Source organism: Anser brachyrhynchus, assembly GCF_964034855.1.
Source record: "Anser brachyrhynchus genome assembly, chromosome: 2".
Taxonomy (NCBI): Eukaryota; Metazoa; Chordata; class Aves; order Anseriformes; family Anatidae; genus Anser; species Anser brachyrhynchus.
The window spans coordinates 52527303-52552330 of NC_137695.1; the positions used below are offsets into that span (position 1 = coordinate 52527303).

Genomic DNA, 25028 nt, shown 5'->3' on the forward strand with positions numbered 1-25028 from the left:
AGTGGATGAGCCTGGTTGCAGGATGGACTCCTGACATTGGAGGTTATTACAGGCCTGAGTCTGCACGACATGCATGTAGTGTTTTAAGATGTGCATAATTCCTGTATCTCACAAACCGTAAGTGGAACTGTCACCACAGTTGCTTAGAATTAGAGAAAAAACAATGAACACTATACTCTATAAAAGCTTATTGTCTAGAAGTGTATACATTTGCAGAAGGTACATATTCCCTAGTCTTTAGGCTTTGCTTTGAGCTCAGCAGTGCTACCAAATGACCTTGTTATTTCTTAGAACTTAGGCAGAAGTCAGGTACTGCCCAGAATGAGATTCCCTAGGAGTTTTGTTACAGGAAGAGAGCTGTAAGAGGTCAGACATTAAACAGGGTGGAAAAAGCAATATTAAAAGCCTGTTGGATTCATCAGAAATTTTCAGTCTGACTTCTGTGGTCACTGGATGGAGCTGTGAAAGAACATTTTGATTTCACATTTCAGTATTCAAACTTTAGGATATCAAAGTTAGGCTATTTACACTGCTTGGATTTGATAGTACTAAGGTTATCTACTATTCTTCTTATAACCCAGTCTAATAGGAGACAGCTTCTTTTTAAAGACATATACTAAACCTTGATGAATTAACTTAACATTGGGATGCTAATGTTAAACTTTCTGAAGTAATAGATTAGCACATTTTTGTTGATTCATGGTAACATTTTCTAAAGTGCTTAAACATCCGAAGAGTTCAAACCAATTAAAATGAATTTAAGACCCTTTGAAAAAAGGAGGCATTTTCAAAGGTGTCCAATTCTGATACTCTTTTCCCATTAGAAATGAAAGAAAATTGAGTGTCAACTTTCTGGAAGTAGTTTTGAAAATCTCACTTTTAATTCTTTTTATGGGCAATACTTCAATATTTTTCCATCCCGATACATTTACGCAAGCACTGTCACTCTGTCTTGCTCTTTTAATAGGTACTTCCACCATACATAGGAAAACTGCAACACTCACATAACTCCTCCACTGAAATATATGCCGCAACATCGCACTTCTCAACATATGAGACAACTTGCATCAGGGACCTGGCAGAATTTCCTGGAGTGCTTTAGCTTCTCTCCAGTTCCTCTCTCTCCTCTTGCTGGTTGTTTCTTATCACAGACAGTCCCTTGAAATTAAAACAGTCTGCCACTGGCTCTGAGTATGTATATGGACACAAAGTTGCCCCATTTTTCTTGAGAGTGACCCATCTAGGCTGAGAACTTTGCTGAGGATTTTTATTCCATCGCGGCCCTTCATGGGGGCTGTAGTCACTCCATGTATCTAATGCACTGTTAACATGGGCATTGGCTTTCGTGATTACTCTGGCCTCATCCTAGAGGCATTTGCATAATTATTTCATGCTAAGTAGAACAGCTTCTTCATTTGTCAAGGAAACTTCTTTGCACCACTTCTAAGAGTGCACATGGGAGCATTAGTTTGCTTCTAGCGTCCCTTCAAAATTGGGTCTTTCATGTCTGAAGTTACTGGGTACGTAAACACGTCTCCCTTTTCTTCCTCCCACCACTTTCACTCAAGTGCAAGTTAGGTATGTTCTAGGAGTGTCTGTTTGGTTGGGCATGGCAGGGGAAACCCAGAGCTTGAGAAACCCTCCAGACCTTCAGTGTGAGTTACATCTCTGAGCAGCTCAACAGTTACACAGCTTAAATGGTTGTTCAGGTCAGCACAAAGAGAAAGGTGGCTGCTGGAGGGCTTTGGGTTACACTGCAGTTAGTGGGCGAATGGTGTTATAGGAAGAAGGTCTATGTTGTTCAGATACTGAAGTCAGACCGTGCTCAGAGATGTTGTTCAGGCTGCTGATGATCCACACCAAGATATTGCCTTTCCTAGCCCAACCCAGGTGTTTGGCATTACTGGTAGCTAGCCAGCCTCTGTCACATCTCCAGGCTTAAATTCCAACACAGCAAAGGCAAAACAAGCTTGTTCAGGTTCAGCATTTTTGATAGGTTTATTTTTATACCTAGAACGTTTTGGCCACTTGGGGACTGACAACGATACTGACAGAACTGAACTGGAAGGGAAGGTGGAGGCAAATGCCAATGAGAAAGTTAACTGATGAACAGCTGAGAACAGGCTGAATTTAGTAATCTATTAGTCCATATCAGCTCCAGCCAAAACTGCTATTTTACATCTGATTACAACCTTTGTCTTTTAAAGAGCTCTGAGTCCCTTGCTGGATCTTAGCAGTTTCAAGAAATTATCTGCTATCTGCATATTCTTCATTGCTTAGGTTTACAAGTAAGATATTCCTCACTGCTCCTCCCTCAGACACTCTGGAGACATGAGACAGACGATTCTAGTCTGGATCCATTCCACTCCAATTATCCACTGTTTTTTTGTAATGCATTTTTAATTTAAATAAATCAGGAGGTTCCATTTAGCATGTTGCATTTGTCTTGGCATACACTTCACACATGCAGAAACTCTATATTAAAGTTTTCATACAGCCGTTAGCAAAAGAATCAGCCAAATGTATCCCTTGTGTAACTCTACTGACTTAAGCGAAGTTTCACCAGGGGTATCCCTGTTCTGCTGATCTGTCCCATTCATTCTCATTCCAAAACATAAAACCCAAGAAAATATGTTTACATTTAGTTAATACAATATATTCCCTCTATGATACACACTTAATCCTCTGCACTTTTCTTCATTTTCTGCTGTATTCCTTGTTCATTTAAAGGAGTCATATTCACATTTATATATTGTTCTGGTTTTACATCAGATGTTGTAACAACATAGATGTTACAAGAAGAGGCAGTGGGAAATCAGAAAATGTTAAACTTTAAGTTGCCATTTGCCCCATGCACACAAGTAGGCAACCTTGAATTGAGTCAGTCGACAGCAGCAAACATAAGAATAGCTGGGGTCCCTTGGGAATTATGAGTGCCAGTCTTCAAGGACCAGTTCTTGGTCCTGTTTCGATATAAGGGTTGGAGCAGCAGCATCTCAGAGATGTGAAGCACCAGATCCAGTAAAAGTATCTTGGTCTAGTAGTAGATAGGTGGGAAGGACTTCACTTGGCTTATAACTTGGTGCATTGCATTGCCTGGACTATCCTATCTGGACACTGTCATGGCTCCATGTTTGCTGGAGCAGGTGTCCAGGTCCCTATGAACACCAGGTGAGCAGAGTACAGCTTGCTACAAGAGTCAGTTGAGGAAGAATTAAAGCAGAGTGACATCAGTCAAGGAGGTGAGACTTGAGTGAGCTCCCCATCAAATTATTTCTTCCTCTCTGCTATCAAACACTTTTATCAATGTCATGGATGGAAACACAACTGCATTACAGACTAAGTCCACCCTGGCAAAAAGAGTCAGTGGGAGTGATAAAGATCACAAATCACCAGTCTGGAGCACTTGCTAAATTAGGCACAGGCAAATGACATGCCTGTGGATACAGACTTGTATCTACCAACAGAGAATTCTTCACACTGAAGAGGTGCACAGGTTATTCGAACAGCCAGTGGCCAAAAGTGTTGTAAATGACAAAGTAGGTGGCTTCCTGGTGGTATAAATTCTCACAGTGGTGCTCCAGCCATCGCAATGCTCAGTTATATTAACAAGAAATACTTCTTCTCCTGCCACTACTAGGTCTCCTATGTATTTGGTAGCAATGGGATACCTTCAGTACTGTGTCTGTTTCTGGGTATCAAAGCACTGGAGAGCATTCAGAAAAGATCCAGTTAGGGGAATGACAGTCCCAGGACACATGATTAGGGCACAGACCTGAAGGTGAGAGGGTCAGGTAGGTCATGCTCATCAAGGAGATGGTAAAAGACATGTTCACCATCAAAACCGGCAGCATAAACCTCACGGTGAGTGGGCTTTTCAGTTAGTAAATACATAATAATATTCTGTGTTTGGAATTTAAAAACAGTCAAACTCAGAGTAAAACTGACATACAGATTTTTAACATTCAGGATAATTAACCAGTTGAATTATTTCCCAAGGGGTAATAGAGTATACATTATTGGAAAACTTTTCAAACAAGACAGATTTATTTTTTTTTTCCCCAAACATATATACTCTAGTTCAAGAAGGAACTAACTGAGGCCAGTACTGCAGTCTGCACAATACAGGACACCACATTAAATATAGCCCTCAAGGTCTGGCCATCTTTTATTGGGCATAGAGGCCCAAAAGCAGGATTGTAGATACATAAAAGTAGTCTTATTTATTGCTAACACAAGCAGCAGTGGGCCAGGACTAACATTATTACGCTAAGCATTCATATGCTCAGTATCCACAGGGCAATCACCTTGTGAGTCTCTGCTGGCCAAGGTGCTGTCAATCAAGGAGAAACATGTCAACCTCTGTTTCTCCTTAGAACAGGCTGATCCCCAGCCCTGCTGATGCACTGCCTTCCTCCTCTCTGCCTCTTCTCTTAGGGTTTTCAGATCTTGTCAAGTCAATGACGGTTTTCTGCTTTCTTTCCCTGCTGAATCTCTGATGCCTCTACTTCTCTGCTACAAACTGTTACTAAGTGGTACTGACTCAACAAGCTCACCTCTGTGGTCCCTCTTTGTTCGTGCCATTTTGCCTTGCATTGCGCAGCAGTTTACAAAAAAATCGTTCAGTTCCAGATTAAAGTGGGAGTGACAGCTACAGCTCATCTCCATGAAAACCGAACCCTGAGTCACATAAACAGTCCCAGTGGTACCTTTTCATTTTACAGTCAATAAACATAAAAGGTAGCTACTCCAAGACTTTTCTTTGCAGACTGCATCACATATATCTTAACGAAAAGTGTGTGCCCAGCCTGCTTCTGCACAAAGTTTGCAAGCATACTCAAAGAGCTGTAGACAGAAGGAATGGTTCCCACCCTAACTTCATGGAACACGAGCCACGACTATGGAAAACTGGAAAATCAATAAATAAAAACAAATTCTGCTGCTGTACATTCAGTATTTACTGAAGGGTGTGTATGAGGCATGTGCTTTAGACCTCATAGAGGAAACTGATGTTAGCCAAATAGACAGTGCTAAGTACTGCTCTGCTCTTATACTTCCTTTTGCTTATCTTTCATAGTAACTTTACTCAGAAAACCCAAAGGCATAGTTGTGGTTGGGGGTAACACACAAGCCAAAGTTCAAACATCTACACAAATTACCCAATGTGTTAGAGTTGTTTACAAGCCATAACAACAAGAGTGCATTTTTTCCCTGTTCTCTATAAGTCTTAAACACAAACCAAAATCCATCAGCTTCAGTTTGTGTCTTTCAAGGGATATATAACATTTTGGGTAAAATGTTGACAGAATTATAAACATTCTGCAAATATTGTGTAAAATAGAAGTATGTTAGCTACGGGATTCTCCAGAATGTAAAGCAAAGGATTTTCTAGCACTGACAAGAGGCACCCTACTCAGTCCTTAATGTCCTGCTTCATAAGCCTCCATAGCATGCCATGGTCCTGCTAGCTACACAGAACCTGTGCCTGCACCCCACTCAAAACTGCTACTGCAAGCAGAGGAAAAAAACTTCCTTCAGCATTAGTGGATGAAAAGTCATCCCCGAACCTTTTTTGGTGGATAGGCAAGTAATGTTTGTTCTGGCTGTAGTATTTCTTTTAAACGTTATATACTGAAGTGCCTGGAAACTCCACTAATGGCTGTGTGTGAAACTGTGACAGATGGATTACAAAGATAGATAATACTGGACATTTTTATGTACTTGTAACCTCATCAAAATATTTCATTTTTATTCTCACGGATAACTTCAAAGAGTAAAAAAAAAAAAAAAAAAAAAAACAGGGAAAAAAACATAAGCAGAGATGCAAAAGAGTCTGAGAAGACAATGAAATTAATTACGCATGCACCTACATCAGTTTGAAATAAGATTCAAATGAAATTTCAACAAGGATGATACTGGGGGCTTGAGCACCAGCCACATCACCATGTAAAGATGGTATGTAGAGTTAACAAGTGACTTATATATAAATATATATATGAATGAAGATCTAGGGAGATGAGATCAAACAAATTCATCTCTTTTGCACTGCCTTGAGTTTGACTGCTCCAGTGAACTGCCACACCTTCACAGCCTACAAGGCTGCACCCTGCCATCCCCTCTCTAACGTGTTAGAGATTAACATGTTCCCTGCAGGACTGCGCACACCTTGAGGAAGTTTAGGGTACACCACCAAGGTCTCTCCAGACTCCAAAACTCCCCATGGGAACATTCTTCAGTGGGATGCCATTGCTTTCAATCTGGCTCTCAAGGGAGAGCCCACATGATGCATTTGGCTAAAGCTGAAAAGCATGAACCTGAATGCCACTTTATGTTTTTACGCTTATGAGACAACTACCTCCACTTCTTTCAGTTTGTGAAGGAAAAGGAAATGCAACTTGTCTCTTCTTCTTCACCTCCTTGTCCAAGGAGGTGTTGGTGCATCAGCACCAGTACGGTTCTCAGAAATGTGCAAATATTATTCACTTCGGTTCCTTTTTCAGAGTCAGAAAGATTACAGGATAACTGTTCTCCAAGCAGTTTGGTGCTTTTGCTTCTAACAGAAATGCTACAGGGCAGAACTGTGTAAACAATTTGTTGGTTTTGCTTTAAATTTAAGCACTTCCATTCTCAGAGAGACTGTTTCAATCTGGACTTTGAGGCAATGTTCAGGTCGTTTCTTATTTAAAAGTGCTCATCCATTCTCAGTCACAGCAAAGGCTCTGAGCACAGCATTACTTAGGTGTACGCCTGGGGTGTATGTATATGTGCATGTATGCATCCTATTTTTGAGCTATTTTAACTTACACTTCATATTCTCGTGCTTTCTGATAAATAGAGTTTATGTCAGAATAATTGGCCCGAGGATTTTTCTTTCCAGTCCACTACATTTCTGAGGTACAGCTACATGGGAGATAATGGAAATGCCTCTAGAGTATCTGTCTGACAAGGGAAATAGCAAAAGTAAGGAGTGAACACAAAACAGGGACCTTGTCAAAGAGTGTGCAAGTGAATCAGTCCAATCAGTGACTGTGGGTGACGTATCTGAACAAATTGAAGCTGACACAATGGTCAATTTGACTGGAGAAAGTATAATTTTGGATTAGGGTGAACACCTTTAATCTGTCAATTGTGGCAATCTTAAACCTGTAATTGAAAGAGCACAGCACTGCTTTTCTCCAGATGTCAGTCAAACCCATTCACCCTCTTCTGATCACTGATCAGTTTGCAGTCTCTTCTGCATTCACTTATTAGACTCTTATTTATTTCCTCTTTTAGATAAAATACTTTGCTCCACTTTATGAAAATCTCAATCTAATAAGGAGAACCTTTCAGAATAACACTTGGATTCACCTGATTTTCAAGCAGATGGTATTCAGGGCACAGGAAAGAACAAAACAGAGTATCACCATGTGCTTAATTTTAGCTCTCGCTCCCTTGATTGCTGTTTCAACCAACAAACGCTATCTTATTTTCAGTCTGCTTGTGTGCCTGAAAAGTGCCAGCCCAGCCACTCTGGAACTATAGCTGTGTCTCTCTAAAGCAATTCAGAATGGGGTAATTTCTGCCCAGGGAGTACCAATCTGAGAAGAGAGCTGAATTTCCAGCTCAACTTATGTGTCCCTCCTGCCCCAGCCTGGGACAGGTAGGTGAATTGATTTCCACAGAATTCTTACCCACTGACCTGTCTGTGAAATTACAGACCAAAGACACTGACTCATTGGATGCAAGGATCACTTAACAGCTTCAGAAGAAGAAATATTCCAACACTGTGCATTTGCAAGGGGATGGTTCTATGATTTATCAAGAGAAATGTCCATATGATGCTCACAATCTCCGAAGACTTTTACCTCAACATCAACTCTTCCAATGTTTAGATTAAAGCAACGTAAAATGCAGAATAAAATTAGCCTGACCTTGCAATAAACAAACAGATAACAGAATGACTTGCTGTGTGAGAGGCCCTTCAGTTCTATTAAGTACCTCAAGCAAATTCAAGATGAGAGTTTCCTTGTCTTTGTTCATGCTGCAGGCGTGCCATGCCCCATGCCAAAATCCTTCTTTGAATTCTGAACCTCAGATTCTCCACAGAAATTTGCATTCCAGCTCCTTAGCTCTTCAGTCCTCATGGGTGCAGATGTTTTGAAAGTTTGCTGGACCCTTTCTGTTGCAGGTCGAGAGGAAAAATGAGAGAGAAACCTCTTCTTATTCTTATGAACAATCTTGTCTTTGGGAGGCAGGCTGCAAAGAATCACTGAAGAAAGAAGCAGATTCCCATTCCCTGGTAGGAGAAAATGCAGCAAAAGATTAAAGTGGCTAAGCAAACCCTTTCTTCAGCATGTGAGGTTGAAATAAACAGGCAAAGAAGCATCCCACCCTCCAGAGCTCCTCAAGAGTAAATCATCCAAACTATTAGTTATCCAACCTCTACTTTGTCATTATTGTCTGCCTGTCAGCTCCTTATAGGGTCTGTCTGTTCCATCACTCTTGTGTTATTATGGTTGCCATGCCCTTCTCTCAGCAGCTCCTATCAGTTATAATGAAACAGTTAGAAGAAAAAATATATTTGGGCTTCCAAATTACCAGGAATTAAAGGGATTAGAGGAACAACAACAACAAAGAATAAAAGGAAACCAAAAAGAGAGAGTGAGAGAATTTTGCAATCTGTAGATGATTTCTGCTTCTGGGATTGCATTCGTCATTAAGATTTATAGGTCAGTCCAGAGCTTAAATAGCAGATGTTTTCTCATTATTTATCTTTCTGGCTAAGGCACAAGATTCCTTTTTAAGGAAATCTGTGTAACACATGCAATGAAAATAGACCAGGTCCAAGGATCAGCCCTTCTAACTCATAAACGCTGAGCTGAAACAGCCATCAAAAAGAAGTTTCATTTCACCCTACTACAAGAAGAAGAAGCAAGCGCCCTAGTGTGCTTAGGAGGGTCTGATACTGAAAATTTCAAAGAACAGAATAGAATTTTGCCTCTTATCTGACTGTCACTATAAGTATGAAAATTTTAATAGTTTCCTGTATGAACAGTCAACTGCTTATAAGCTTCAGCTTCTACTCTCTACCCCAAGACCTGTGCTTCTGAGCTTTAATCAGAAGATATCACAGCAAGTCCTATAGCAAGTACTGTTCTGAATAACATCACTGTTTATAATCATGTTTAAATCATGTTTATAAACATGCTCTTTATAAAGCACAACCTTTTAGTACTACTCTGCAGCCACCCAGAAACACCTTTCAGATATCCACTCTTCTAACATTGCAGTCCTTTGTGCAAAAATCAGTGGTAATTTTCTTTTAAGTTATTTGTAAGCTATTTGCATATGCTGTCTTCTGTCATTGAGGTGTAAGGGAAAAATCAAAACAAACAAGAAATCCCAACAGTTTGACTTCTGAATTTTCTTGTTGTGTTCCATATACCAGAAACATGTCTGATTCAGAAATACAAAAATATCCTTCGCTTCCTGGAAGATATTCCCAGAACACATGCCTCTGTAGTATACCCTTATAACTTCTACAACTTTTACACATACTGTTAGGTTTCTCTTGTCTGTCATAATTGACCCAAATGAGGATGTCACATATTTCCAAGCCTGCTAGGTCTGGGTCCATCCATGGAAGTTTTTCTAACTGTGGGACCACAGGATGCACTTGCATGTGAATATCCCCTTTCCTGCCTCTCTTCCCTGCATGCAGACCTCTGCAGTGCTGCTGCTCCAGGCCTTGCACGCACTGCTGAGACCGCTCAGGCCTGAATAACCTATTCAAAAGCACACATCTCCAAGGTGATGGATTCACTTTCGAAGTAAAAGTAATTAGGAGAAAAAGGAACACAGATATATGAATTGACCTCACTTTCAAACCACACAAAAGTTGCAGGTCTTCAAGTAAAGCACTAAAAGCCTTCAGAATTCCCTGCAGTGCCATCTCTTCCTGGGATTCCAAGGGACCTCCTTGCCTCTACAAATGTTGAGGCAGGGAATGAAAGAAAACTTGTCCCTTTCCTGAGATTTCATTTTTTTACACTAGCTGCCCTCCTCCCCTGTGTCTTCAGGCAATTAAAGCCCAAACCTCACTGGAGATGAACAAGAACTAGCTCCCTTGGACCTCTTTGCTAAATGTTACCCTCTTTAACATATTTTTTTTTTGCTCTGAGAAATACTACCGCTGACTCCCACAGTGGCTGTGATGGTGAGGTGCCATGTGAAATTTTAACTATAATCACTGCCGTACACAAATGTGTAAGCATCACTCCTGCAGATGTACTCGAGGCCACATTTGGTCATTTGCTGCTGGTCCAGAGTCTCAGAGCACTGAAGCCACTGCACCTTCCCACTCCCTCAGCTAGATCACAGGCAACAGTAACTGCACAGGAAATACCAGGAACCTCTATTTCATTCCACAGGCAAACAGTTGACCCTCATCTTCCTTGTGATTGTCTCCTGACAATCAGCATGAACAACACCAAGATGGTGAGAAGCCTTTGCCCTGCCAAGAAGCAGGTGTTGTACATTATGGCTGCTACAATGGATGGTGGAAAAGACACTCTTGCTGCCCACTTCAGGACCTCCAGACTCTTCAGCTTCCATTGCCAACTAGCCTATAAACAATAGGATAACACCCCTTTACATTGTGTTGCTATTTTGTGTTGCTATTATTGTGTTGCTATATTGCTAGAGTTCTTATGACATTATCCTATGACTATAGAGGTTTTGACACTGTTGAGGAAGCATCAAGAACAGGGTTGCTCCCTGAGGGAAGGTAAGCTAAGGGCTGAGGGTAGCCCCACACCAGCAGCACTCTCACCAGCAAGGCACCACCCCATAGGGCCCAACCACAGTGGACAGAGTCAGGAGCTGATAATAAGGTCAACAGCCCCAGACATGGCAAGTACTAATCCAGGTCCAGGGCTCAGCAACCAGAAAACAAGCCACCTACAACAAAGGTTCAAGGTCCAGACAGGAGGCAGAACCAGGGACAGCATTTGAGACAGACATACCTATAACATGGCTCAGAGACTGAAGATACAGGCCTTCAGATATTCAGCTTCACTTTGACTAGGTATCATGAATATGCTCAGGTTAGCTAAACAGTGTGACTGTCCCACTGCAGGTGTCCCCACCTGACCCTCCCTGGGGAAGTGTGACAGTTCCTCTGCTCTTGGGCTTCCAATGGTGTGCAGGACCCTGCTCTAGGCAGACCACACTCTTGCTTTAGTACTGCGAGTCTGAAAGTTTGTTAAGGCATTCTCAGAGCAAGCTTGCACCTCTGATTCTTGTCTTTAACACCTTTCCCATGTATCTGCATGAACGGTCTGTAGCAGCAGCCCTCTCCAAGCTCTGTTCCACTATCTACATCTGTGAGGAGGTAAAAAAAAAATGCATTTAAAAACTGTAAAATCAGTGCTGTGTGCTAACTGCCTGTGTCCCTTAGAAAATATTTGCACCATGCATTATTGACATGAAAACTCTCTTGGTAATTTGTAAACTGCTTTTAGCTCTTCAGGATTCCTTTCCTCTTTGGCTTCCCTAAAGAAATGTGCTGTACAGGCAAACATGCCTGTTCAGCTGAGCTCCAGCTTCAGCACTTTTCTGTATTAAGCTGAAATGTTGTTTTCATTACCAATCTTTAATCCTTATAAAATAAGGAAAAAAAAAAAAAAAGCCCTCTCTGCAACTGAAACTGTTTCTCATAAAGTCCACATTGCATAAACAATCGCCCCAGGTCCTGGGAACAACAGCCAGTCCACACATGGACCGCACCACAAAAGCAACAGCTCATACTGGTCAGGCCAGGGCAGAACAAGGACACGCTCACTTTGAGGGACAGATGGTATCTATTTAGCTAAATATTCTTCCACTAAGGCTGTTTTAACCCAGGCCCAGATCATTTTTATCAGCTTCTTATCACATTTGGGAGCCCAGCATGCTTCTGATGGAGGCTGTGCAAGTACTTCCCAGAGAGTGCTGTAGTTCAAGACAACATACCAGCATGAAGAGGAGGTGTGTGGATGTGGAGGGGAGGGGAATAAAAACAACCCCATGGCATGTTTGCTGATTTTGAAAGGTTCTTGGATGGATTTCCAGGTAGAATATAGATACAAGAAAGTAGGAGGCCTCCTTCATCCATACTCAGTTTTGCTATACATTTGTGGCCAGACTGTCAGCCTTTGACTCATCCATGCCTGTAAACTGTTTTTCAGGCCGACATGAAGAAGCTCTGCCAGTACTCTAAGCCGCTGGAAACATCACGGTATCTGTAGCATGGTACTAAGCTGAAGCTATCCTGGCTCACATCTGGCTGCAAAATTCAGTGTAGACATGCAACTTAGCCTGGCACTCGCTGCTAGAAATGTTTCCCTTCCAAGATACTTTGGTTGTGAGGACAAGGTGTTGCTCATCCTCACTATGTGTATTAGAGGGTGCCTTACCGTTAGACTATCAGGTGAGAGCTGTTAGCTGAAACCTCCAGTGCAGCGAGGTGATACAGCTCTGTGTCAGTCCCCCTGAACTGTGAAAGCACCACATGTGAAATTATTAGTGTGACATCTGCACAGTGTAGCATACACCAAAGCACCTTGATGTAGAGAAGAACAGGACGGTGTTCAGAGAGAGCAGAGAGGAAAGTGTGGGACACCTATGAAGGGCAAAAAAATGTCTCTCTCTCTTTTTTTCTTTCTTCACTTGGGAACTAGCTCACACAGTACTACAATAACAAGCACTGGCAGGCTGCCCAGCATCACTGTACTCTGCTTGTAAGTGAACTATGAGGCTCAAGCAATCTTCTGGGAAAAGTTCACACCAAATGCATTGTATGTTATGTTTTCCCCTCGTCGTACTTTTTTTTTTTCCAAACTAGTCTATTATATTCCTTTCCTATTGCATTATGGATATTTTTTAAGATCCCCAGGAGCTGTCCTTTTGAAAACCAAGCACTGAGTAATCAAACAGATCTATTTTTTTAAGTACCAGATTTAAACTAGTAATCCTCCTCTTGGAGACAGCCCTCAGAATAAAATTGGAGCACAACTTGTTGTTCAACAGTGGGGTTTTCTGTTTTGGGGACTTTCTTTTTTTGTTTTTCTTAGAAAAAAAAAACTAGAAATTGAGAGAGATCAGAGAGAAGCATGCTATTAAAATTCTGTCTATACAATGTATGTCTTCCAGGGAGTGGAAGCAAAAGATGAGCAGACTTTACAATAGCATAGCAATGAAAGGGAAAACTTTTAAAGAGTGTCCAAAGGAGGACTACAAAGATGGTGAAGGGTCTAGAGAACAAGATATATGAGGACTGGCTGAGTTTCCTTGGTTTGTTCAGCCCAGAGCAGAGCAGGCTGAGGGGAGGCCTCATGGCGGCCTGCAGCTCCCTCACGAGGGGAGCGGAGGGGCAGGCGCTGAGCTCTGCTCTCTGGGGACAGCGACAGGACCCGAGGGAACGGCATGGAGCTGGGACAGGGGAGGGTCAGGCTGGGGGTTAGGGAAAGGTTCTGCACCCAGAGGTGGTCGGGCACTGGGACAGGCTCCCCAGGGAGGTGGTCACAGCTCCGAGCCTGCTGGAGTTGACGAAGAGTTTGGACAATGCTCTCAGACACATGGCTGGTCCTGTGTGGAGCCAGGATTTGGACTCAGTAATCCTTGTGGGTCCCTTCCAACTCAGGATATTCTGTGATTCTATGATTCTGTAATTCCAAAGAGCATGTTCTGTGTTTGATCTGGACCTTTCAAAACAAGTCTGACATGGTTTTACATGACAGTCCTGGTCACCTCACAGATGCTTACTGCAACATGCAGTGTAAACTTAATGTACAAATAGAGGTTTTACTAGAAGCACATGAATTTGTGGTGCTTGAAGAGTGAAGGGAAGAGTCACTTGTGTGCTGCAGACATAATAAGATGCAGTTGTTTTTACTTTTGACTGTCTCCCAACATGGCTTTTATAGACTTATAAAAAGACAGATTTTCTAAGATCACAAATACCATGAACACACTGGAAGTGATTTATCTGAAAAATCAGACCATGGACAGTTGAAAACTGGGTAACAAAAGCAGGCCCATCTATACATAGCCAGCCCAAATACACACTACCCATTGCCCTGCAAATACAAATACTGTGAAATTATAATTTACTGTTGTTGATACTAATTAATTTTATTTCATTAATGCCTGGAGGCCGTTGCTAAGCTCTGTGTTGCACTGTGTGAGGTGTTGTACCTATGCATAGGAAGTTTCTGCCTCAAAAGGCTTAGGGGGTTAACTTAGGGTCCTTGTGGAGATGTGACTGTACAGAGAGAAAAGTCACAGCAAACATGAAACAGTTCATTCAGTTTTAATTTGCAGTGGTATTGAGTACCTGTGATTCACGGAGACCTTTGTAGGAGTTTTGGGTGTTCAGCACTTTTGAAAGCCAGACTGAAGTTTCTTGCTATGCTTCTGACAAAAGGACCTTAGAAATTAGAGGCAGAAAAGACTTATTAGGTTATCAGGCCAAATTCATCCCAGAAGAAAACCTATTGAAGTCAGTGGAATTTCATCGGGGATGGATTTACCATAGAAAGATTGTTCCCTATAGTATGTTTGATAATGCTTTGTCCTATACCGTTTTAATTAGCTCTACATTAGTCAGGGTACCATACCATTGTTTCAATCAGCTACCCTTGCAGAAAACTGTCTCTAGCTATCCTCGTCCATGCTACCCGCACCCCGGTTCGCCCCCCCCCCCCCCATTCCTGGCTGCTTTCTTCTCATCCTCTCATTATTTTATGTCTAATTTGGTTAATGAATTTCTCAGACAGAGCCTTCTTTCATGTTTGACAAGGACCTAGACCATTCTGTTAAAAAAAAAAAAAAGCCCAGGGAAGAGAGAACATATTTTTACGTTGAGAAAAGCAAAGGTGTTTATGAAGCCTTAAGCTTTTCTTTGTCACTCCATCAATCCACATACAGCCAGGCTACAGTTTTTCACCACATATTCTGCATTAAGATAGACATGGGTACTTTCGTCTTGCCTTTCCAGTTTCATCACTGACTTCCTGCGCTGTTAGAACACTTCACTTGTCAAATCTCTGCTTCACCACTACTGCAATAGCCATAGTCATGCACATGTAAAGAATTTCTCATGTTGCTTCAGGGAAATCAGGAAAGAATATTAAGTCCTGTAGTGGAAAAGCAGAGTAATACAGAGCAAATAACTGCTGCCACCAGTACTACTGTCATTTTTATCATTATTATTTACCATCCTAACACAAACATTCATCTTTTCTCTGAGTCTTGCTTTTTTTTTTTTAATTTTTATTTTTTTTAACCTTTTCTAAGTTCTAACAAGATTACAGGGAACTTGTAGTCCATGATTTCAGTAATATAATTACAACTGAAACAACAGTATCTAGTATAACTGCAGAAACTGTGGGTTCAGTGTTGCCTTCTGCCAGAAAGAAAAAAAAAAAATGTCCACAACTAACAAACTCTAAAACCACATTGGATCAATTACCAAATCCCATCTACGTAAAGATGTGTGTGTTCACTTCTGAGTCACTGTATCATTTGACCACGCAAGAGGTAATACAGTTTACTTAAGGAATGTCAGAAAGACCAGAACATAATTAAAATATAGCCATGCTTTCAGTTTTCTTAACGCTCTTCTAAAGTGGGCACACACTCACTTCAAAATTGACCACAGAGCTTAATTAAGCTTCTTCTGATCCTGCCGGGAGGGTTCCATGTTGTCTTCCTGTGGTCATTTCATCAGCCAGGGCTTTTCATGTAAGAATGTGCTGCATGCATGTCACAGCATGGGATCTCATCACAGACACCTGCTCTCAGCCTGTGAACACAGATTTTAATCCCTCTCCCTGCAAAAATGGTGACAGAAGGGCATATTATTTAATTACTCATGCATGTTCTCCAAAACAGGGGCCACAGCTTTACTTGTTTCATATGGTTTGTGTTTGGTTTTTTGGTTTGGTTTGGTTTGTTTTTTTTGGGGGAGGTCAAATTGGATGGTTGTTAAAAAAGGAGAAAGCTTCATCGTAGATTTCTCTTTGCTATTCAATGAGAATGATATAAGAAAAGATTGGCAAGATGAGAATGTAACTGAAGAAAATCTAGGTATGTATGATAAATGTAGCCATAAAATTGTGATTTCTCAAGCTCTCACTGTGAAGATATGTAAGCTAAACTGTACTGTGTAACTTGGCTCTCCTGCAATACACGACCACAGATCCAGCTAAAACTGTGACAGCCACCTCTAACATACTGAGGAAGGTGAAAGCAACTTAAACTTACTAATGCCTTAATCAAAGTTAGATCTATAGTGGTGGTTATGTTTCCCTTGGGTGCTAAAAGGGGAAAAAAACAGGAAGATGAAAGAAGAGGTATAAACTTCTCGCTCTGCTTAAACAATATATTTATTAAATCACTTCAGTCAAAATCATTCACCAATTCCTGCAAAATCCAATCATGGACCAAAGCAAAGCACAGCTAAATGAAACGTTATATATTGTATCCGGCAAGCAATCACCATACTTGCATTCTCATTGCCCTCAGCAGCACCTGCATTCTTTGATCACAGTCCTTTTATGTGCTACACTGTATACAAAAGACCAAGCCAGCAATTAGCCATTCTAGCACTGGGTCCTGAAATCCCTGCAAATGCTCCAACCCTTTAATGAATTCCTAAATAGAAGGAAGTTGCAAACAAAATTCAGCTTGTGTATTTTCTGCCAGGTTCCCACAGCACTGTAGGTTCTTAGAACTTAATTAATGACACTTGCATCCTGTACGCCTTCCAGAGTTTTAGTGGAAATTGTACTGGTCACTTCAGACTCTGACATCTTTTGGACAAATGTCCTCAAAATGTTGGGCAACCGCCCCAGTCTTTGGAAGAAAAAGACGAGACAGCTGCTAATCATGACTCATCTGTATCAATGGCAGGGACAAAAACTGAAGGGACAATGCGTGCACCGTAAACCAGTCTTAAGTCTCATGGTTCCACTGAAATCCTATGCATTGTATAGGAACCAAAATGGGGAATGAAAATGAAAACCACAGCCTAATACACCAACATGCGGGAACTCTGCCAATGCCCCTAATTAAAATTTTGTACTAATCTCTTCAGGGAATCCAAGAAATGCTCTCAGAAAATGGCACATTCTTCTATGCACATCCAACTACTTATCTTGTAAAAGTGAATATAAAGGAGATTGTATATGATAAGGCAGAGGTCAGTGGAGTGGAAAGGACACTGTGAAAGCTACAGGAAATGACCCATCTTTGAACAAAAATACTGAAATTCCTTTTTGAACCCTGACTCTCACGATTTATAATTTTGTTAGTCCTTGTCTAAAGATCATTACATCAATAGAAAGAGTTAATTTAGAGTTAATTTTAATTTAGTGGGTTTTTAATCAGTTCCCAAAACATGAGAACATAAAACAGGTATTTAAAATTACAAGGTATGCCAACATGTCCTTTCCCTTCTTTTCCTTTTGTCCTACCATCATTAAAGAACTTGAAGAGGGTGGTTTGAGATGAATGAGAAGTGTAGAGGCTGGACTGGGGAGGATCTGGGACAGCACCTCTGACACTGGTTTATGGGCAATAAACAACACATTCAGTGCTGTCTGAGATGCAATTAGAGATGAAAGGAATGAAAGAGTTGGTAATTGGTTGGTAACTGCCGAGGGAAGGGATTCTGATAAATAAGTATTTTTAAGAAGGGACAGAACAACTCTGCTTCTATTGTTAGTAAAGGAGAGACAGAGCGAGATTTTAAGAGGAAAAACAGGGTGATACACACATGAGAAGGAAATAAGGTGACTAGAGCAAGCAGACAAGACTAGGTTAAAATCCCATTCATCTGGATAGAAAAAGATACAAGGTAGGTAGGAGACACAGGGAAAGCCATAGCCAATGGGGAAATTTTATCATACTGCATCAGTTTTTCACTTTCTGAAGAAACCAGCAGGGTTCTATAAGGAGAAATAAGTGAAGGTAGTAGGAGAAAACTATGCAAGATGAATTTAGGCAGGCTCTGCAATCAGTAAATCATCAGTTTAGCTATGAAACTGAGCCTCAAGTCAAGCATTCCTATCCTGAGCTCAAGTTATTCAAATCTAGGGCTTTTGTTGGGCTGGTAGGGAGCTACAGGGTTTAATCATTGATCGTCTTTCTCTTTCCAAGTGTCTTTCACTTTCCATAGCCCTTAGCACTCATGCAGATTGACTGAACCTAGCCAAAGGGAAATGGAGGCACAAGCATGTGTGACACCCACCCTTTGCATGGCTGTAAATGACTACACAAAATCAAGATAGTGGGGGTCCAGCTCCCTTGGCTAATTCTCCCAACTGAAAAAGATTTGCTGCAAACCCAAAGAAGACTTCAGCTCTGATCCATTTGTCATTTGAAGAGCTTTCCCTCTTCTGCCCGGCTTAGAAGCAAACAAAACTTCCTCTCTACTACCCTTCTCTAAAGGATCTTCCTGTGACTAAGCCATTTATGTGTCTATATTACATGTAATTCTCTGATGCCAGATGAGATAACAGAGATAATCCTCCTAAAGGATTTGTGGCATTATAGATTACAGCTTCTATTTGTATGTTGTATGCATTGCCTTCAAGAGGTCTTGAGTGATGGTATGAGATCTCTGTATTCAGATTATAAAATATTTGCATTCAGCACTGCCTTATTATATGTTTAGAAACACCAACAACCCAACTAAGCAACCAGCTGTTCAGATCCTGCTGTTCTCTTAATCCTTGCAAAGGTAAAATTGTGGTCAGTGGGATCCTTGCCAGAGTAACAAGATTTAAGTAAATTTTTATTTTATTTTTTCTGAGTGTGTGTATGTGTGTATTTTCAACTTATATTTCATTATAAGATAGTGATCACTTACCGGACATAACAATTTATTCCAGAAAGAAGTCACCTTTGTTTCACCATAGTTTATCCAAGCCAGAGTAGTAGTTATTTTGTAGTTATTTAGTAGCTACTTACAGTGCCTTTTTTTTTTTTTTTTTTTTTTTTTGAGATCTAAACTCCTGTTGTCACTACCAACAGGAATCTCATCATAGGCATTTACTCACGGAGATGCTTTTCTAGATCTGCCTGAAGGTGCCCTCACTGGGAATCCTCTCAGGGAAAAACTGAATAGTTACAGCTGAACTCCAGAACAGTTACAGCTGCTCCAGAACTCCACAAGTATACGGCAGTAATACTTCCAGGAGGCAATAATCACTAAGAAGACCTTTAGCTTCATTTCCTGATGAATAAGATGTGTTTTTCTGATAAAGGAACTGAATAATTTGGGGAAATACAGAGGAGCTCTGCTCAGTAGCTTCACAGTATGACTGTTCTGATACAAGGCCAACTCTGGCTCCCAAGCCTGGAAGCCAGCAGAGCCGACCTCACTGATACGGGATGGTGTGAAACACTATTCACACAAAAGTATATCCTGCTTACCACATGTGGGATATCCCTAGAAGGAGCACCGTTAGTGATGAATTTGGGTGACATTAATGCAGATGTCATGTACAATGTTCTGTTGCCTAATTATTAATGTATTTATGATTCTTAAATCTTGCAGTGATCATTTTTTAATTTCCTCTCCTGTGACAGCATAAAGTGGGGAAAATTATGTCTGCTCTCCAGCAATGGTACTTCAATCTCTACAGCAAAAATCTGTGTTTTCTAGCCTCAGCCACACTTACATTCTTCCTGTTGCGGTTGAGGTCCTGAATGGATCAGCAGCATTCAACCAACGGCAGCCATCTCCAGTGTTGAACAATGAGCTACATCTTCAAAGAAGTTTAGGCACCTCTTGATTTCAATTACTTGCAAAGAGCAAAGTCGGTAGCATAATTCTGGTACATACAAGCATGCAAACATCTAATGGAAATACACCTTTAGCAGCTCGTGTCTTTATGATTTAGGAAGTTACAGATCTCAGCTGTTTGTTTTCTTTCCGACTACTCTGGCTGTGTTGAAATCACCACTGTGACAGCCAAGATGAAATAGCTGACTGTGTGAGCATTCCTCGTCCTTTCCAATCCACAACAAAACTACTTAGCTTAAATCACTGCTGACGGGAACTAACTTCTTAAACAGGTTTGAACTTGATCCTTGTTGAGCGCATCTGACTATGCCCCAGATTGCCTAGTTCAGCTCAAAGCCAGCACATGTACCCTATTATCAGTAGCAGCAGCTCTACATCAGTCAGCAGCTGGCAGACGGGCCCCTGGGGACTTTTCTAGTCAAGGCTAGTGCAGCCCTATGGTTGCTTCAATATATTCTCCGTGCGCAAAACAGGACGTATCTCTGTGCAAATGTTGTTATTGCACAATGGGTGTCATTGATAGCAGGAAAGAGACAATGCTTGGGAGCTGGACGTGCTGTTCAAACATCATTCCAGACTTTTTATACACTCTGATTAAGGCCCTTTACTTAGGACTGCCATCATGCTGTTGCTGGCTACTTTAAGTGCATGGAGAATATCTGAAATCCCTTTTTACCCCTCTTTAAAGGATGAATTGAACTGTATTTCAGTGCTTGAATTTCTAGAGTTTGTGACATTCTCTTAATTTAGATTCTGGCTTATCTATATCCAAATATATACAGACCTACCTACACAAACAGGTACATTCACAGTACCCGTCTTTTCAAGCACTACATACATTTTCCCTATTAGACCATTCAGTTTCTCCACTGCATTTCCAGATCATAACACCACTGTTGTCAACAATACTTAGCCTTTGATACCCTAGCAGTATTTCTCTAGCAGCAGCAAACAGGTCTGTTAGGCAACCAGAAAATCTGAAACAAAGGAAAACTGTTACAAGGAGAATGTGGGACAGACAGATGACCGAGGCGAACTAATAGACTAAAGGCCCAAGGAAAGAAATCAAGAGAGGCTGAGAATAAGGACAGCAACATTTGGGAAGATTTGCTCCCAGTGCAGGAAGCAGCAGCAGGTGATATCGTTGGGGCCAGTACTCAAATCAAGAAGGATTTCACCTGTTGCATGGGGCTGCAGCTTGTAGCATATACACTACTAAGCACAAAGGCAGAACATATGAAGGGATTATTTTCCTAAACCTAAATGTCTCTTTTAGATGCTCTAGGTCTCTCCCACGGGACCTGTGCTGCATTTACCAGCCCTATACCAATGTCTCAGGTACCTCAGATCTCTACATTTTGGCTATAACTTCTAACCACCATGCCATGTTTTAGGCCTTGGACCCCTGCCTTATCCCTGGGGACAATGAATGGTCTCCATCCAGAGGACAACTCTAACCAGGTTGAAGTTGAACAGCTCTGTGAAGACCCAGGTTGTACCTGCATCCTGCTGATGGATCTGACTCAGGATAGTGGGCAACTCATTTCCCTGCCTGGCTCAACCACATTTCCCTGCCTGGCTCAACCACATGGCCAACTCTTGCAGCTTACAGAAACCCCCGCTCCCTGTCACATGTGTTGAATACAAGCTGTGCGCAGCTGAGCACTGTCATTTCCCACAGTCACAGCTGTACAACTCAGAAGAAACAGCATAATCAAGCACCAGGCATTCCCCATTACCACAACCACGCAATCAAAGCTTTGCCTCAACACAGCCCTTTTTCCCTGTACATCCTGTCTGCCTTTGCCCGGTTTCTTTCAGCTGGTGCTGTTCCTCACTGAAGCTCTCAAGTGGCCATTACAGGAATGTCTGAGGAGATATGATAGGAGCACCTACAGCAAATAAATAAACCAATAAAGCAATAAAAAGACAAAGTGCGAGAACAAGGGGGACATGAGCTGCTTGGAGGCTTGAAGGCCAGCCCATAGAGTCACTCAGTCTAGACTCCAGATGTGAAAGCAGAGCCTCAGTGAGTGCAATACGGGACTGCGTAAATATCTCAGCCAGATGTCTCAGAGTCCAAGCTACAAATCCTCACAAATGGTGACAGAGTTGGCTGTTGCTGTTAGCAGAGCTCTGCTTCCAAGAGAATCAGTGGTCATTCAGTCAGCAGCAGTTCATTTTTGCTGCCAGATGGGAGGGAAAACCAGGCTCAGAGTTACAGTTAGTCTCATAGCAAACTCAGCAGTCAGTGGATGGGTCATGGAGCCCTCTGTGGGTACTGAGGTTAGCTCAAAATAGCAATGTGGGGAAAGAATTGAAAATATTATAGTAAACATTAAAGCACATGATACCCAACTCATAAATAGCCTAAAGTAATGGGCTGCCATGTTAGGCACCTGAACTCAAATTTGGATCTTCAAGACATCTCCCATTTGGTCAACTAAATTTACAGATGCTTACTGTTACATAACAAAAGTACCTTACATTTCAGCTGCTGGAGGGAATCGTTACACCATCTGTAAGGAGCTTGATGCTTGCTTGTATCTGCACTTTCACAAATTTAACATTCCTCTGCTTGGCTTTCAGGTTCTCACAACATGCCTCCCAGGTGGATGCCTCACAAAAAGCACCTGGAGGGAATATGACCACCTTCCCACCTATTGCCAGCCAGATCTGTCCCTTTTGAGGCTGGAACTGGCCTCAGCTTCCTCTTTTGCCTGATTTAGACCACAGAACAGAGCCTGAATCTCCCGGGAAATGCTTCTAACCACTAGGCTATAGTGTATTTTAAATCAAAGCTTCCCCAGTCTCTTGGATTTATCCCATGCTCCATAAAATACTTAATTATTTATTGCAGGAGAGGCTAGGACCTGGGGCTCTGCAGTGAAAGTCCTTATGTAATCCATTCTGTCACTGGCCCAATTTAGGATATGTCAATTTATGACCTAGATTCTGTTCAGCAAGTCACCTAAAAATTGGAACTGGCTGAATAATTTATGAGATGATTTGTAAGCAAAAGCCCTGAGTTGGGTTACTCTGATTCACAGGGATAACATTATTTATGATTTTTTTTTTGTTGTTCAGACATAAAGGCACGTACATGTTTTAGGATGGCCAACAATTGTCCCAAGATTTGCAGTAGGATTGCTTCATTCGCCTGTTTTAGACTGCCAATAGAAAAGTGACTCACACAGTATGAAAGACAAGGTTTTGAACCAAAGAGCCAAGAAAAATTTGACAAAGAGACATGTGCTACCATACCAATCTCCTATTCTCATAGTTGCAGTTATACCCTCAGCCTGGGCCCTCTGAAAAAGTATCCAAAAAAGTCATCGTTTCTCTTTCTTCTTTAGACCTAGGCTCACAGGGATAACCTGGAGTGAAAAAAAGATGAGAATAAATTGCATTACATCATATTTACGAAAGGGTAAGAGCTCACATATATGAGCAGTAGCTGATGCAGGGGGACCAGTTAAGCTGCCATGGGAAACCACCTGGGACTCTGAGAGCCAACTCACTGCCACTTTCCTCTCATTCTTAAGGTCCTAAGGGAGGTCAGATATCTGTCAAAAGACATTCTGAACACCCTGCCCCTACTGTGGTGTATTTCCAGCAAAGGTTTCAGGGCTTACTCTGATTTACACCTGTACCACACCTGACCCTCAAACGTTTGCTAGGATCCACATAGTTCTAAATAAAATGTTTCCCAAGCTGACACATTCAACCCGGGGTCTAAGTCTGATTTATTTGAACTAACAGGTGTACTGTTTTAAGGTTTCATTCATTTTCCATCCTATCTTGAACTACACAATTCCCCAAAACAAAGTACAGAAAGGGATGTGCTGAACACATACACTGTTTTCCTTATTCTTCTTAACTTTCTCAAGAGAAAAGACATCAAAAATAATGGTCAAAATAAGAGTTAATTCCAACATCTAAACAAGTATATTAAACAATGTAGTCAGAGCACATCATGGTGTTCTTCCACTTCTTTGGTAATGAATGCACATCTTCACCATGGCTGAAAGTTAAAGGGGATATTTCTTCTGTCAGTGCCCTCCAGGTCCCTTAGGCTGGCTTATCCAGCAATTGTGTTGGCAGTTTGGAGTTTTTCCCAGGGTGTTCTATGGCCAGGGATGCTACAGGCCAGTTTATTAAATGTCAGTGCCCACTGCTGATTAATTTTTGAAAAAAAAAAAATCAACATTAGAATATTTTTTTCCTTCTGCACCACATGAAAAGCGCATCTATTTAAAGGTCTTTTCAGAGGGGATCCTTTCTTTAGTAGTGAAATAGCTTGAAAGGGTTGTACTTGTAACCCTACTGTGCACCACTGACTTTCCCGTACCAGGAGACAGCAAATTTTCCATGTCTTGCCTTCAAATACGCAGCACTGTTGCAAACCCTGTTCCATCACAAGCTTAGAAATGTCTGCTTCAATGCATAAATAGTTAAATATCAAGTAGGCAGAAATGTAAGATAAGTGAAACTTTTCCTCTTGCTATACAGGTCTCAGAGAGGTGGAGCTTGTGTAATTCAGTAAAAAAGTAGAAGCTGAGATACAAGTTTGGATGAGGGCACACAAAATTCAAAATCCTTATCTCCATCCCTGAAAAAAACAGGGTCCCTCCAAACCACAGACAACAGCAAGCTTCTCTGTGGAAGATCAGATTTAATCTGCTATTCATACAAATACAGTAGCCACCTAACAGCCTCAATGTTGCATTCCTCTATGCCTGTGGCCATATCAAATTTTTGGGAAGACGTGAAGAACCGTTTTCAGGAAAATGGTGCTTCACTTACTCTTCAACTCTCAAAGAATGTTTTGTCTTCCTCTCTGTTTTGTGAAGCGCTGTCAACACTTACAGTGCAGTTTATTGTAAATACACAATAATAACAACTGTGCACATTCATCTCTGATTCAATTCCTATGTAAATTTATGTTAATATGCAAGCAGATTAAGTCTGCCCCCCTTGGTCCTGGAAAGTTGTCAGAATGACACATGGGTTTTGAAAAGGTTGTGTACTACTGATCTGCAGTATTCAATAACTGGCAAACCAGCAACATGGGGACTGTGGATATTTCCCTTCTCTTTTGCTGGATAAATCAGTGGAGTCTTCTAGACAAAGCTAAAAAGTACCAGTCTCTAAAACCATCACCTGCCCATATTTATTTCTATTTCACAACAGA

The 25028-nt window shown here is 41.4% G+C and overlaps 1 long non-coding RNA gene across 1 annotated transcript in view; it reads right to left on the reverse strand.

Moving 5' to 3' along the window:
- Positions 1–299: 299 nt before the first annotated feature.
- The window catches only part of LOC308190917, a 105351-nt gene continuing 80622 nt past the window's right edge, over positions 300–25028 (reverse strand). The window contains exons 6-10 of the long non-coding RNA XR_013947567.1: positions 19710–23211; positions 15666–15854; positions 14357–14449; positions 12438–12517; positions 300–8278 (exon numbers count right to left, since the gene is read on the reverse strand). This is a non-coding gene — a long non-coding RNA (uncharacterized lncRNA). The remainder of the gene's footprint in view (positions 8279–12437; positions 12518–14356; positions 14450–15665; positions 15855–19709; positions 23212–25028) is intronic.